This window comes from Pipra filicauda, unplaced genomic scaffold, assembly GCF_003945595.2.
Source record: "Pipra filicauda isolate LSUMZ 115617 unplaced genomic scaffold, ASM394559v2 scaffold109_size3271384_pilon, whole genome shotgun sequence".
Classification (NCBI taxonomy): Eukaryota; Metazoa; Chordata; class Aves; order Passeriformes; family Pipridae; genus Pipra; species Pipra filicauda.
Window position 1 is genome coordinate 1093548 of NW_024103540.1, and position 13022 is coordinate 1106569.

At 44.1% G+C, this 13022-nt stretch overlaps 1 protein-coding gene across 7 annotated transcripts in view; it reads left to right on the forward strand.

The window, feature by feature from the left end:
* The window catches only part of SERTAD2 (SERTA domain containing 2), a 76789-nt gene that overhangs the window by 59496 nt on the left and 4271 nt on the right, over positions 1-13022 (forward strand). The gene's annotated exons all lie outside the window — the stretch shown is intronic.

Here is a 13022-nt window from a genome sequence, read left to right on the forward strand (position 1 = left end):
TCATCGGGGTGACTCTCGCTGCCGTCAGTGGGTGCTGGATTTGGCCACCGTAGAACGTACTATTGCTCAAACAACGGTGGGAGGGGGCTTGGCTACCCCAAACACCAGTTTTATGCTTGTGTCTCTCAAATGAGTAAACATTTGCTTATGTGTGTGAGTAGAAACGAGACTTTCTGCCTTTTTATTATGATAATTTTCGAGGTTCATCTGCACAAAATGAAGGTGCCCGTGTCTTACGGACTTCTCACAGGGTACAAAATTGACAGAGGCACCCTCAGTTTGCATCCAAGTGCACAGGAAGCTTTCACGTGGTGAAACAAGCCATAAAAATGAAAACTGTGTTTTCTTAAAAATTGTTACTGCTTGTACTTATCTTGCTGTAGAAATTAGCCAGTTGATTTAGCAGGGTAAATTGAAAGTAGCCCTCTCTGGTTGAAGTTAAAATGTGTCCATTTTTACATAATAAGATGGTATCTTTGGAATCTGATTTAACATAATGAACTAGTGGTGGTGGTAGAGATAGGTGGAGGATTAGCAATTTGTGCTGCCAGACAGGTATCTGAGAGCATGTCCTTGGGAATACTTCCATTGTCCAGGCTAGTATTGCAGCATCTAATGTAACAGCTGGAGATATTCCTCCTTTCCCGACGGATCCTGCTTCCATTTAAGTTGGTAGCAAAAACCACCCACTCCTCTTCTGCAGGAACTGGATTGGACTGCTAACGAATGGAGCTAGACTTTGTGCATATTAAAACACCACTTTGATTTTTGTGTCAAGTTGATTTCTTTTCCTCTGAAGCTGATTGAAAGCAAACAAAAAGAAACTTGATAGCCATAGGTCCTTCAAGTTTTGTCTGCAGATGAAGCAGTCTTAAAGAGCATTAAATACATCTGTAGGTGCTGTTTTATTAAGAGTTGTAGTTGTATTCCTTTGTACACCTGCCTTTTTTTTTAATGGGAAAGATGAAATAATGAGTTTTGCAGTGTTTGGTGGAAATAATAAATATTCCAGGTGCTTGAGTTGTCTGCCTGAGAGGCATCAAGGAGTTTGAGATAATGTCCTAATAGCGAGGAAAACCTCAAATTTCATATTCTAAAATTGTTTTTGTTTTAGTCTCCATGAAGTACAGCAGATTTTATGCGATATCTAGTTTGAAGGGTTTTGCCATCATTTACGCTAGCTGCTTTTATTTTTTCAATAAATATTTCATAGGGAAAACATTTTTTTTTAGGAACTCTTGACTTTTTTCACGGTGATGTAAAGCACTCCTGGCACAGTTCATCTCTGGCAGCGCTAACACTAGACAGGTGATCCAAAATACTTGTGACTATTTTTGCTTTTATGTAACATCTTAAAGTGTAATCTGTCAAACAAGGAGAATGCAGTACTTTGAGAGTGTAAGTAGTCTTCTGGTGATCTACTTCTTATAAGGGGCTGGATAGCAAGAGAGACACCTTCTTTAACTCAGCTTTATACGTGTAAGTGGCTCGTGAGGGGGCAGCTCCAGTTGCAGTGGTTCCTTAACATGCACACACGCCCGAATCAGTGCCAGAAACAGCAGCTTTCAGTTACCAAGTCCAAAGATCAGGAGCGTTCCAAAGGAGAGAGCAAGGTCCAGCTTCAATGTAAGCAGGTTGGCACTGAGCACAGATCTTTAGTGTTGATGAATCTTCTGCTAATTAATGGTTTGTGGAAGATGAAGTTTGCCAATCTGAGTACAGCACTCATTTTCTTCAGGGGGATATAATTGCATGTTTTCTGCCACTTCTTTTGATTTCAAAACTTTCACCAATCAGAGAAGCTGTGCTGTCGTGAAGAGGTTGCCTGTTTTCTATAAATGGAGAGAGACCCTCAAAGTGTGTTAGTTCTTTATTTCTTCTATAAACAGTCAATTTTTGTGTTTGCTGTAGTGGAAGCTTCAGGTTTGTTCAGCATTACCAAGGCAAACACTATAACAAAAAATAAGATAACAATGCTTGAACTGTTCAACACAAGTGGGGAAAGGAAGCCCTGTAAATGCTGTGCTAACGTTGCTGTTTGATGTGCTGAAGTCAAGCTGAAACTGAAGTCCAAAGCAAATGTGTGGTTGGGAGACAGCAGAGGTTTAGTGGGAGAAACAGGCCTGGATGTGTCACAGGCCCTCTGTCTTAAGGATGTAGGGTGTTAAATGGGGTGTCACTGTGCAGAACAGAAACTGCACTGCCACGTTTGCTTCACCCGTGGCTCCTGATGAACGTGTCAGACGCTGGGTGTCATTGCAAAGTGGCCAGGAGGAGCTGTGCTGGGAGATTCCTCCAGCACAGAGGGGATTTTCGGGGTGGGGAAGAGCTGATTTGAGGGGCATTTCCAAGGGAGAGCTGGGGCGGTCTTCAGGGGTGTTGGTACATCTTCAGATAGGGCTTGAAGTTGTGACTAGGAACAAGAAGGCTTGAAAGGACCGAAAAAAACCTGTCAAGTCTCTGGAGAGCAAGTTTTTGGTTTTCACATGTCCCTTTGAGAGTGGAGGCTCAGGTGAGACAGCAGCCACCACCACATCAAAATGACTGTGTATTCAGGCTGCTGCAGCGATAGTAAAACCATGCCCAGAGTCCTGCTTTAGGCAAGTTCAGACCACTGTCCTTCTGAATAAAGGGCCTGGTTCAGTACTCTCCCCTGTTTGATACATAAAATCATAGGTGTTGCCATATAATGACTGAAGTTCACAACCTGTATAACATGATCGGTATTTTGAAGAGCAGTGATCTTAGAGAGGAATTTCTCCTTAATATCGCTCTGGAATCGAGTTTTAAGTGGCACTGAATGACATGAGTCTCAGTCTGTGTAATTATTAGGAGCCAAAGCCTGTTTACTTTGCATTCACACCATTAAAATGTATTGGATTTCATCTGACAGCTTGTTTCCAGTGAATTTAGAATAAAAATTGTATTCCTAATATAGTAGAATACAAAGAGAAAAGTGCAAATGTGGGTTGTATTCTTTTAATTTTTTTTTTTTTTTTGAACTGGGCAGCATATGGAAGTAGCAGAAAAAAGAAGTTCCCTTTTCAAAGGAACCCTGAATTGGTGGAAAGATCTAAACTCACCCTAAAACGTGCTCAGATGATCTGTAACAATTAAAAGTGTTTTCTTGATCCCAGATTTTCCATTCCCCTCCAGAAACCCGTGTACTGTTTGATACAGACTCACCTTTAATGGAAATGTAGCAATTATTATGGCTGTTTTCTTACAGTTTCTTACAGTAGCCTGTAACATTAGTCTTAAAACAACTCTTTCTGTTGTGCCAGGCAGGCAATAAGGTTGAGTGAACTGCACTATAGAAAGAACCACCCATGGCTGGAGGTAAACTATGCGGATATATGTTGGGGTGGAGGTTGAAAGGAGCGTGGAGGGCATATTTGAAGCAGACTGTGCAACTGCTATAGCAGGTCTGACTAGTTTGAGATGCCTAAAGGCAGCTTTGTCTTAACTTCAGGTAGCTGCAAAATGAAGTTTTAAATCCTAATTCAGTAATACATCATCATCTTCCGGTGCCTCCACAAACTTTACTTTTCATGTGTTTTTACAGGCACTTTTTTCTCCCTTGGAAAAAGGGTTTAGTAGGTACATGCACACGTGCATGCATATCATTTGAGTATTCTTAAAATACACCTTTCATCAAGATAGGAGACTGGCATTCTGTGCAAACCACAGTGGGGTTTTGGTTTTTTTGGGGTTTTTTTTGGTTTTGTTTTTTTTTTTTAAACACTGGTAACATTTTGCTTTCCCAGTGTTCATGTGTGAGAAACCCCTTTATTTCAGCATTTTTGGCATGGTGTGATTTGTTGCTGGTCAGTTCTTGTGCCTGGCCCTATGTTGAAGGAGAGCCCTGGGCTTTTGTAGCCTGTGCTGCGGTCGGAGGGATTCTGACTGAGGTACTTTCGTGCTGGCTGTCCCAGGGGCACAATAACCTGCTTAGGTTACCCTCCTGTGATCTGGCTCACTGTCTCCCCCTTACCCTCCTGTCCCATCTGTTTGGCAAAACTGGCTCTTCTAAACAACCCCTTCCTCCCCTAACTAAAGTGTTCCACAAATAACTTGTGAATGAATAGAGAGGAGAATATTTTCTGTGTGTGTAACACACAGTGTCAAGCTTCCTGTCCCTGCTCTGCTTCCCCTTGCAGGCAGGGGAACATATGTGATACATATGTGCTTGGGCAAGGACTTTTCTTTTAATTGTGGGGAAAACCAGTGTAATACTATCTTGGGCGAGGTGAATGGGGTTGTGCCTGACTGAATATGAAGTCCAGGACATTCAGTTACCTGAGCTGTTCTCCTTCTGTGTTTTCCACTCCCAATTTCCAAAGGCTTATTTTGTGGTTAAGTTTGTTTGTTCCGTGATAATTGACCTGTACTAAGCATGCTTCGAAATACAGATTTAATACACATGTTGTCAAAATATGCTGTTTAAAGGGTGTCCCCATCTAAGCTTAAATGACTTTCTTGAAAATGTTTAAATTACTATACGTAGAAAATTACATGGATCCCGTGGTGGCTGTTTTAAAGAGCATCACTTTTGTGTAGTAGTTTTTATTGTGAAATCAAGCAGATGTCATGAAAAATAGAATGTCTTTCCTCTTGAACTCATAGCTATTACAGGTTGAGAATAGTTCAAGGCTGGCCAAAGTTCCCTTTAATCAGTTTTCAGAAGGCTCCTTCATGAGACATGAAAACATATGCTGTATTTCAACAACTGCAAGAGCTTTAGTACACTGGATTGAAAGGCCAGTGTTATTATCAGTGTTAACATCATTTAACACCATCTTAGCAAACTTTCATGTCAAACTTTGCCTTTTTTTTGTTTGTTTTGTTTTCTCTGGTGGTAGAGAAATGTTCAGCAGCTTTTTCACCTGTTCCAGAGAAAGTTGTGGGGTGAGTGGGTGCTATTTCACAGAATATACTTGTTTACAGGGCTGTGTTTGTTTCATTTAAGCAAAAATGTTGAAAACAACTCATATAATGTTATAGCTACTATAAAAAATTCCAGGGAAACACCTTTCTTTTCTCCTCTTCTAACTCTCAGTAGTGAGAAACTGGTTAGCAAATAAAATCTGCAGCTAAAATGACTTGTCATTGCAGGGATGTATGGTGCATTTTGCAGTATTTATCTCTTCAGAGGTGGGTTTTTTTTTCCTCCTTCTTCCCTCCTGCCATTCGCTGCTTTTCAGTTTGACTGTGATAATTTATTCAACACTGTTTTCAGAGCAATAACCTACTTTTTGGCAAATCATTCAGTTCTTTTCACAGTAGTGTGGGTATTGTTTTTCCCCCATGTGTCTATTAAGGGTCTGTGACAAGGGGGAAAAACAAGGTACCTTTGGGGAAAAAGATGCTGTGATAGGATTCAGGCAAAGTAATTATACATAGGTGAGAAAAACTCTCTCTCCCTTTATTATGCACAAAGGGGTCTCGTCTCTCTTGGATGCACACACAATCCTCATTAACCTTTGTGGGAATTATGCACATCCAGTGAAGATGGGTCTACAATTGCTAAAAATATCAGCTGGCCCGTGACGTGCACGTGCCAATGGAGATGTCTTGTACAATGCAACACAGCGTTGCCGTAATCCATTGTTCCGTGCGACAGTGCAGGGGAGGAGGGAGGTACAACCGGGCTGGCTATTTCATCATTCTCCCTCAGAGTCTGACCAGTAGCATCTTGTCATTACAGGCGTGTAATTTTAGCAGTGAAAAGGGAGTGTGTGTGTGTGTGTGTGTTGGTGTTTCCTAGCCTGTGTCACTTTCTGGTGGCTGTTCTAACTCTTTCAGATCGCTTTTGAATTTAATTTACAAGTGTGGTGTCTCTTTTTTAGCCAGCACTTTCGCTGTGCCGGTGCCTGCTGGCTCTGCAGTGGGGAGGAGTGGAAGGCAGTCAGCCCTGGGCTGAATTGGGCCCTGGAGCAGTACACAGCCATCTTAATTGCTGCTGCTCCACCTCTGGAAGAGACGATGGGTCTGGTTCTCCCGGCACAGAGCTGTGTGCACTGGCTCTGGCATGGCTCCTCGTCCACTGATGGGGGAATTCATCATGCTATGGCCTTGCTCGTGAGAACAGCATCTCCTGCTTCCATGCAAGGAGGGCCCAGAGTGCCACACTTGGGGAAAGAAACAGCGATGTGAGGTGGAGCCAGGAGGAGCTGCTTGGCCGATCCCAGGGAGGCTTGTGCATAGAAGCCCTTGCATATTTTTTGGGTGACAACAAGCAGAGTTTGCTGAATAATCAGCTAATCATGTAGTAAAGTCAGAGGATCTGGCTGTGCTGTGCCTGGTTTGCTTGACTGCAGCTCTGATTTCCTGCTGCTGATGCCCAGGTGTGTGAAGCAGCTCCCAGTCCTTGAGCTTTTGATACCGGCAGAGAGCCGCTGAGCCCGTGTGTACACAGCACAATAGAACTTGATTCACACTTGGCAGGCCTGGCTGCTGCCTTAACACTGCCACATGGAGACCCAAATTTCAGAATAACCTCGCCTGGACTTCTTTTGGTGGTTCTTTGAAGCCCAGAGTCTCAGCTAAGCTGAACCTTGGGTAGGAGGCTCCTGTGTGGTGGCATGGGCACTGTGACGGAATGTGCAGCCGTTCTGGGGAAGATTTGGCACAGAGGTGACCCAAGGCGAGGGCAGCTTTGCCACGTTGTTGAAAATCTTTCTCCCCTCAGTAACTACCCTTAACAAAGCAGCTCCTGGTAGTGGGAAGGGGGGACTCCTCCACTCTGATCTGCCTCAAAGCAGGTGCTGCCAGGGTTGGTGGTCAGCAGGGCCGTGTCTGTACCAGGCCTGTGAAGAGCTGAGACAGCGTTAGGAATCGTAGAGGGCTTGTTTCATAAAGCTTCCAGTTAAGGACAAGATCAAAAGAGGGTAGATTGGGGGCTTGTTTGCATCTTTTGGGTGCTGTTGTAAGGATGCTCATCTGTCTGAAGCAGAACATGTGAGAATTGACATTTTGGCTCCGAGATCTTTGAGGCAGAAATTAGTTCTGCTGGCCAATCCAAACCTGTTCTTTTTTTATTTCCAATAAAGACAACTGCCTTCCTGTACATGAATAAAGCCTATTTTGAATAAATGTTTTTTAGCCCCAGTGTGTTACCCATCTAAATCTCCCCTCTTGCTTCGTACTGAAAAGGAATTGTCAGAGTTACTGAGGGTTTTACTCTTGCCTTCAGCCTCAAGTGGTTTGCATGTGCCTTGCTAACTTTCCATGCACAGAACCTGTGCAGTCTTGTTCACCTTCTAGTTGTGCCAGGGTAGTCTTTAATGCTTTAACGAGCTAACAAGTGCTCCTCTGATTTAAACTTGCATTAAGTTCTGCTACCCTGATAGAATTCCTAATATTATAAACACCCTTAATAACATGGCTGTAATCTAGAAAACCTGCTGTCCTTTTTCCAAACAATTACTTAATGAGGCAGTAATTTATTCTAAGCTATATTTATTGGAGCCCATTCCAGCTTTATCAGACAGACTCTGTTTGGATGTGTGCAGTTAGTCAAAAACATTAAAACTGCTCCACTTCTTCCAGGGGAACATGTTACATTTAGCAAACTGACAGCATTAGAAACTGTTTCCAATTTAATAGAAGCATATGTTTCCTGCAAGACTTTAACACACTACAGAGTCGGAGATCGCCTTAGACTGCGGCTTTGCCTTTTTTTTTTTAGCGTGCTGAAAAGGAGCTGGAAACCGAAGGCAGGAGTGGAGTTTGTGTTTTTTGGTTGTTTTGCAGAGCCTTCTAGCAGGGCTTCAGCAGCTGGAAGTTAAGGAAACTATCAAGAAAGTGGTGTGGGCGGTGCTCTGCTCTCGCTCCAAATGCAGTTTCTGATCATGAACAAACAGCAAGAGCTTGCTTTGCCCTCTGGGCCTCAAATAGTACAGTATGCAACAAGGGAGAGCAGGCAAGGCACGAGGATGGAAACAGTAGGATCAGATTACAGTTTCAAAATATCGCTGGAACACGTTGGCTGGCGTTACACTATTGACTGGCTTTATAATTGCATTGCTTATTTGCTAGGGAAGGCTTCACCTTACTTTCTGATTAACATGGACACTCCTTCGGGGACCTGGGGACTCCAAGCTCTGGGTATCAAAGTCAAACCCCACGAGACCTGCACGACTTCAGATGCTTCTCAGATGAGAGTCTGGCAAACAGGAGTCAACAGAGGAAGCTCAGAGGTCTCCCTGCACAGTCCTTAACTAATTCCTACTTAGATTAGCATCTGAGAGTCACCCACAGTGGTTTTCCTTCTTATTTTGATTTTAACTTGAGTCTAGAGAAGACCCTGTCACTCAGCTGGCTCTCCCCACAGTCTTCACTCATAGGTGTCTAAAGCAGAGGGCTAAGACTGTGTGGGGAGAGGGAAGCTGCCTTTCTTGCTGAATGCAGGAGTGAGGTGCTGAGGAGCTTTACTTGCCTCCCTGTTTCTTCTGGAAGAGCCGAGGTTTACCCACCACCACAGGAGATGGGAAGAGTTGGGTCCCTGTAAAATACACATGAGAAATACCTGCCACTCACAGTCACTGCTGGCACTGACACCCTTGCAGCAAAGGCTTGCAAACATAAAAACAATTCCCTGTACTCTGGAAGCACAGAGCTACCCAGGAGGCCAATTTTTTTATATACTCCAAAGGAGTTTTGTAAGTGCTTATTAAACCTCACTCAGTTAAAAAAAAAAAGGCAGTTGGGGGCAGCCAAAATTAATGTAAGATGTATCAGGGAAAAACAAACCTTGTAAATGGGGAATGCCTGAGCACTGGGTCTGGTGAGGACAGACACCCCAGCACAGCTCCATTCTCTCTTACTTCTCTTCTGGGGTTGGGAGATTTGTTTTTTAACTCACATGTGACGTGAGACCCAATTCTTACCAGGCAGCAGTTGTCAGGAGTCCTCTCTAGCCAGGCAACATGGATGCAGTACACTCCAGTGAGTAAAATCTGCATCAGATCCCAAGGAACAGCCTTGTTGTAGAGGAAGAAGGATGCCCTCCCCCGCCCCCAGCCCTGGCCAGTGTGTGTACACAGTGTGAGCCAGCTGCAGCACCGGGAGCGTGGCCGTGCGGCACTGCGTGGTACACGCTGTCCCAGCTCCCGGGGATGCTGCCGTGCCAGGATTTAAAGACTCCGGTGTCAACAGATGAAATCCCCGAGGAGGGTGCTGTGGCTGTCGCCTCTGAAAGTCCATGCTGCTTATTCGCTCCAGTCCTGGAGTTAAACCTTGTCATCTGGGCTGTTCAGCTTTCCTCCTTTTTAGTGAGGCTGGGAGGTGGTGCCAGGTTTATACTGGCCTTCCCCTCTGCAGTTTCTTTTCGTTTCTAACTTTGAATGGGAGGAGAATGCCAGTGCTCTCAGAAGGCTGGGGCAGGTTTGCTCTGCCTTGCCAGGGTCCTGCAGGCCAAGGAGCATCATTCTGTTGCGGGTGAGCCCATGGTCCTGCACTGAGGGGTCTTCCAGAGATCTCTCTGTCTCTCTCTGTCTCTCTCTCTCTCTCTGCTGTGACCTTGGGGATGGAGAGAGAGAGGTTTACCAGTTTGCCTCCCCAGCTCTAGGGGACAGATACTTTGAAGTGGGTTACAAGTTCAGGTGGTCCCTCAGGCTGGATCTAGCAGTACTGAAATACCTCACAGCAGCTCAACCTGACTGTTAGCTCAGAGGATCTGGCCCTTGTCTTGCCAGTTGAACCCAGTTGGCATAAAGGGCCTTTTTATTTTGGTCCTGCAGCTATCTGTGCCAAATCCTGATTTTGCTGAAGTCAGTAACAAAACACTCATTGACTACTGCTGGGCCAGGATACAGCCAATGGAACCCTCAAGGATGAAGAGTGAGGTATGGAGGAAAGTTGTATTTCATATGCCAGAAGTGACACAGAAAGCACTTGCATAATTCACTGGATAGGTTCTCTGAGAAACCCTGGTGAGGTTCACTTACACTTGAGGTGTGTGAAACTTTGTTTTGGGAATGAAATGTGCAAACTCAGTACTCTCATAGCATTTTGGGGGGCTTTTATAGGGAGCTTTTTTGTTGAGGGCTTTTGTTGGGGTTTTCATGCACATGTCTGAAGTAGTGTTTTATTTTAATTTCCCCAGGTTGCCTTTTTCTTTTTCTCTCCTTTTTTTCCCCCCGTGGTTTTAGTTACCCAAGATTTCAGAAAGTAACTGGTCCTGCGTCAAACTCCACTTCTCGCACAGGCCCCTGTGGTCCCCACCTGTCTTTCAGCATTTGGCTGCATGGGGAGGAATGATTGCTCGTGGACTCTGGGATTGGGTGCTTTTAGCTTTTAGAACCAACATGGTGTTGGTTCTAAAAGTGAACCTCACTCTATTCAGCTGTTCATCCTCTACACTGACCAAGAGGGTGGCGTAAATCTATGAGTGGAAATATGACTTCTTAAAAACCCTTTTCCGTTGTTCTTGGGGTTCAGTTCCTCTTTCTTTTTGTCCTTCCTGTCTGCCTTGATGAGGAGGGAGAGCCTAGTGGATTGTAGAATTGATTTCCAAGAAGAGCCCTCAGTCTTGAGAGACATTTAAAACTTAATTGTTAAAAGTGTTTGAGAATTAACATTAAAGATTATTTTTATTATTGGTGAGCCAAATCACTTTTCCTCTCAATTTTTTACGTATCTGGTGCTTTTTTTTGCGCCAAACTCCCGATTGTTAAGGACTTCAGGAATAGTCCAGCAGTGACAAGGTGTAACGTCCAAAGCACAATCAATAAATATAATACTCTCACAGCGTGCACGTACCTCTGTGCTCCAGAGAGCCAAGGATTCGTCACTAAGTGGGCTCAGAGACGCAGGCATTGCACAAGCTTTCCTGTGTGTAATCGATGATGGTCGACTCCAGAGAACCATCCGCTCCAGGCTGATTATCTCTTCTGCTGAGCCCCAACTACATTTTTTCCCAGCTCTGTCTGAAAAGCATGCAGAGCCAATAAAAGGAAGCTAAATGATATGCAAATGGCAAAAAAAAGAAAATATTACTTTTGTTTTTCAATTAAGAAAAGACAACTCCCAAACAATGCTAGGGTTTCTCTGGCGCTGAGGCGCGTGCAATCACCCTAAATGGGCAAAAAAGCAAGTTGAATCTTTCTCAGCAACAATGGTTTAGCTTTTGGTTCTGAGTCTTCCAGAGCTGGAGCCAAGTGGTAGATTAATATTGGGGAAGATCTCCAAGTAACTCCCCCCACCCCAATCCCCAGATAAGCGCAGCTTTTCCATTCGTTGTCTTTCTTCAGCTTTCTGGTTCCACATACCTAAGTAACATTGAAAACTTAAGTTGCACACCAAAACCCTGCAACACCCTTTATTAAAACAACAACAACAACAAAGCGACGTCCCGTCTCAACTCTTCACACTTGACCTCAAAGTGATGTTTAGCGGATGGATGAAAATGCAGCAGAAATACATCTGGCTGAGGTTGGTGCTCAGCCAAAATAGATGCATGAAAGACCCTCCACGAACGTGCCCTTTAATCTCTGCCTGTCCAGTCTTGCATTTGGGTGGACTGCTGTTGTCTGGCTGCCCCCGTTAGGGCTGTATGACGTGGTAGGACAACTCTGTCTTTTGACACTTGGCATGATGCAGGTTTAGCTCATTTTCTACTGATCTTTGGTCAAGCTGATCTGCAAGTCTGGCATTTTCATTTTCCCAGCAAGAGCTTTGGCTGGGAAGCCTAGGAGCAAAGTTTTTGAGATGAACAGAACTGACTCAGATCAAATGCTGGTATTGTACAGCTTCCTTTTTTTAAAAAAAATAGCGTTGAGAATCTTAAAGACATACAAAAATGATCTCTTTAATGTAGGTGTGATGCTGTTGGTTGAAGAAGGGAAGAGATGGTTAGAACTGTAAAGAACAAGCAGGCAACATTGTCTTAAGCTCCTATGGTCAGAAACTATGTAATTCCTTTATGGAGAACCAGAGAAAGACCTGCAAGCCCACAAACATGTCTGCTTTTACCAACTCTACCAGTTGGTCTAAAAAGATACTGCCTCCTTACTTCACTTAGCATGAATAAAGCAACTTATGGAAACCAGAGGAAAAGGTTTTTACAATTCCCATTTGCATGCCAGAGGAGAAGGGAATAAAATAAAACTTTATAAAGCTGACAGTCTAGCGGTGCTCATTTGAGCCCCCTCCTTGGTGGAATAAACCCCCCATGCTTTGGTGCTTTAGTGGTTAAACCCTCTTCTCAGAGAGTATTAGTGGGGGGAAAAGGAAATTGAAAGTTGTGCTGAAAAGCTGGTAGGTGAAACTGGGAGTTGCCTGATCTATTTTATCTTTTAAAAGGGCAAGCTCTGAATCGAGCTACGTGAAGATCGAGTGAGGTGTGAAAGCTTGACAGTCACACATACAGGAAACCTTGAATCATTTCTGAGCTTCCTGGAAAATGACGTAGCGAGGTTATCGTGGCGTTTACTTAATGATGATGCCACAGCTCTTAACTGATCAGCTTAAAAAAACGTGTTAACTACCAGCACCTCACGCTTGGGTGGAAATGGGCTCGATTGGGTTCGTTCGAAATGCTTCCGATGTCGCCTGTCAATAATTAATAACTGAGCACAGGGAACAGAGCCTGGGCTGTTTTCTTTATCGTGGGGGAAAAGGTTTGCTTTGTACAGTGGATGTTTGTATACATTCCTGGCAGAGGCTGACAAACTTCAAAACTCTTCTAGTCCCCAAGCCATTTAAAAACGTCTTCTTTAAATAGAGTATTGCGGAACGAGCATTGGTATGTCTTTAGGACAGAGTCTGTCTTTTTTCAGGGGGAGGAGATAGCAGGAAGGGATGGAAAACTGCTACCTCTCCTCCTAACGCCTTGCTGCTTTAAAAACGTGCTGGAATTGGGCAAGGGTTTCAATTCTTGCTAGCCTGATCCTCCCTTTCTTGCTCTATCTGTCCAAAGTGGAAGGAAATGTGTTCACCATGAACATTTGAACAGCAAAGCCCCCCCCCACACTCCAAACCTGTGTGCACAGCTCTGGAGTAGTCTGTGGAAGTGACAC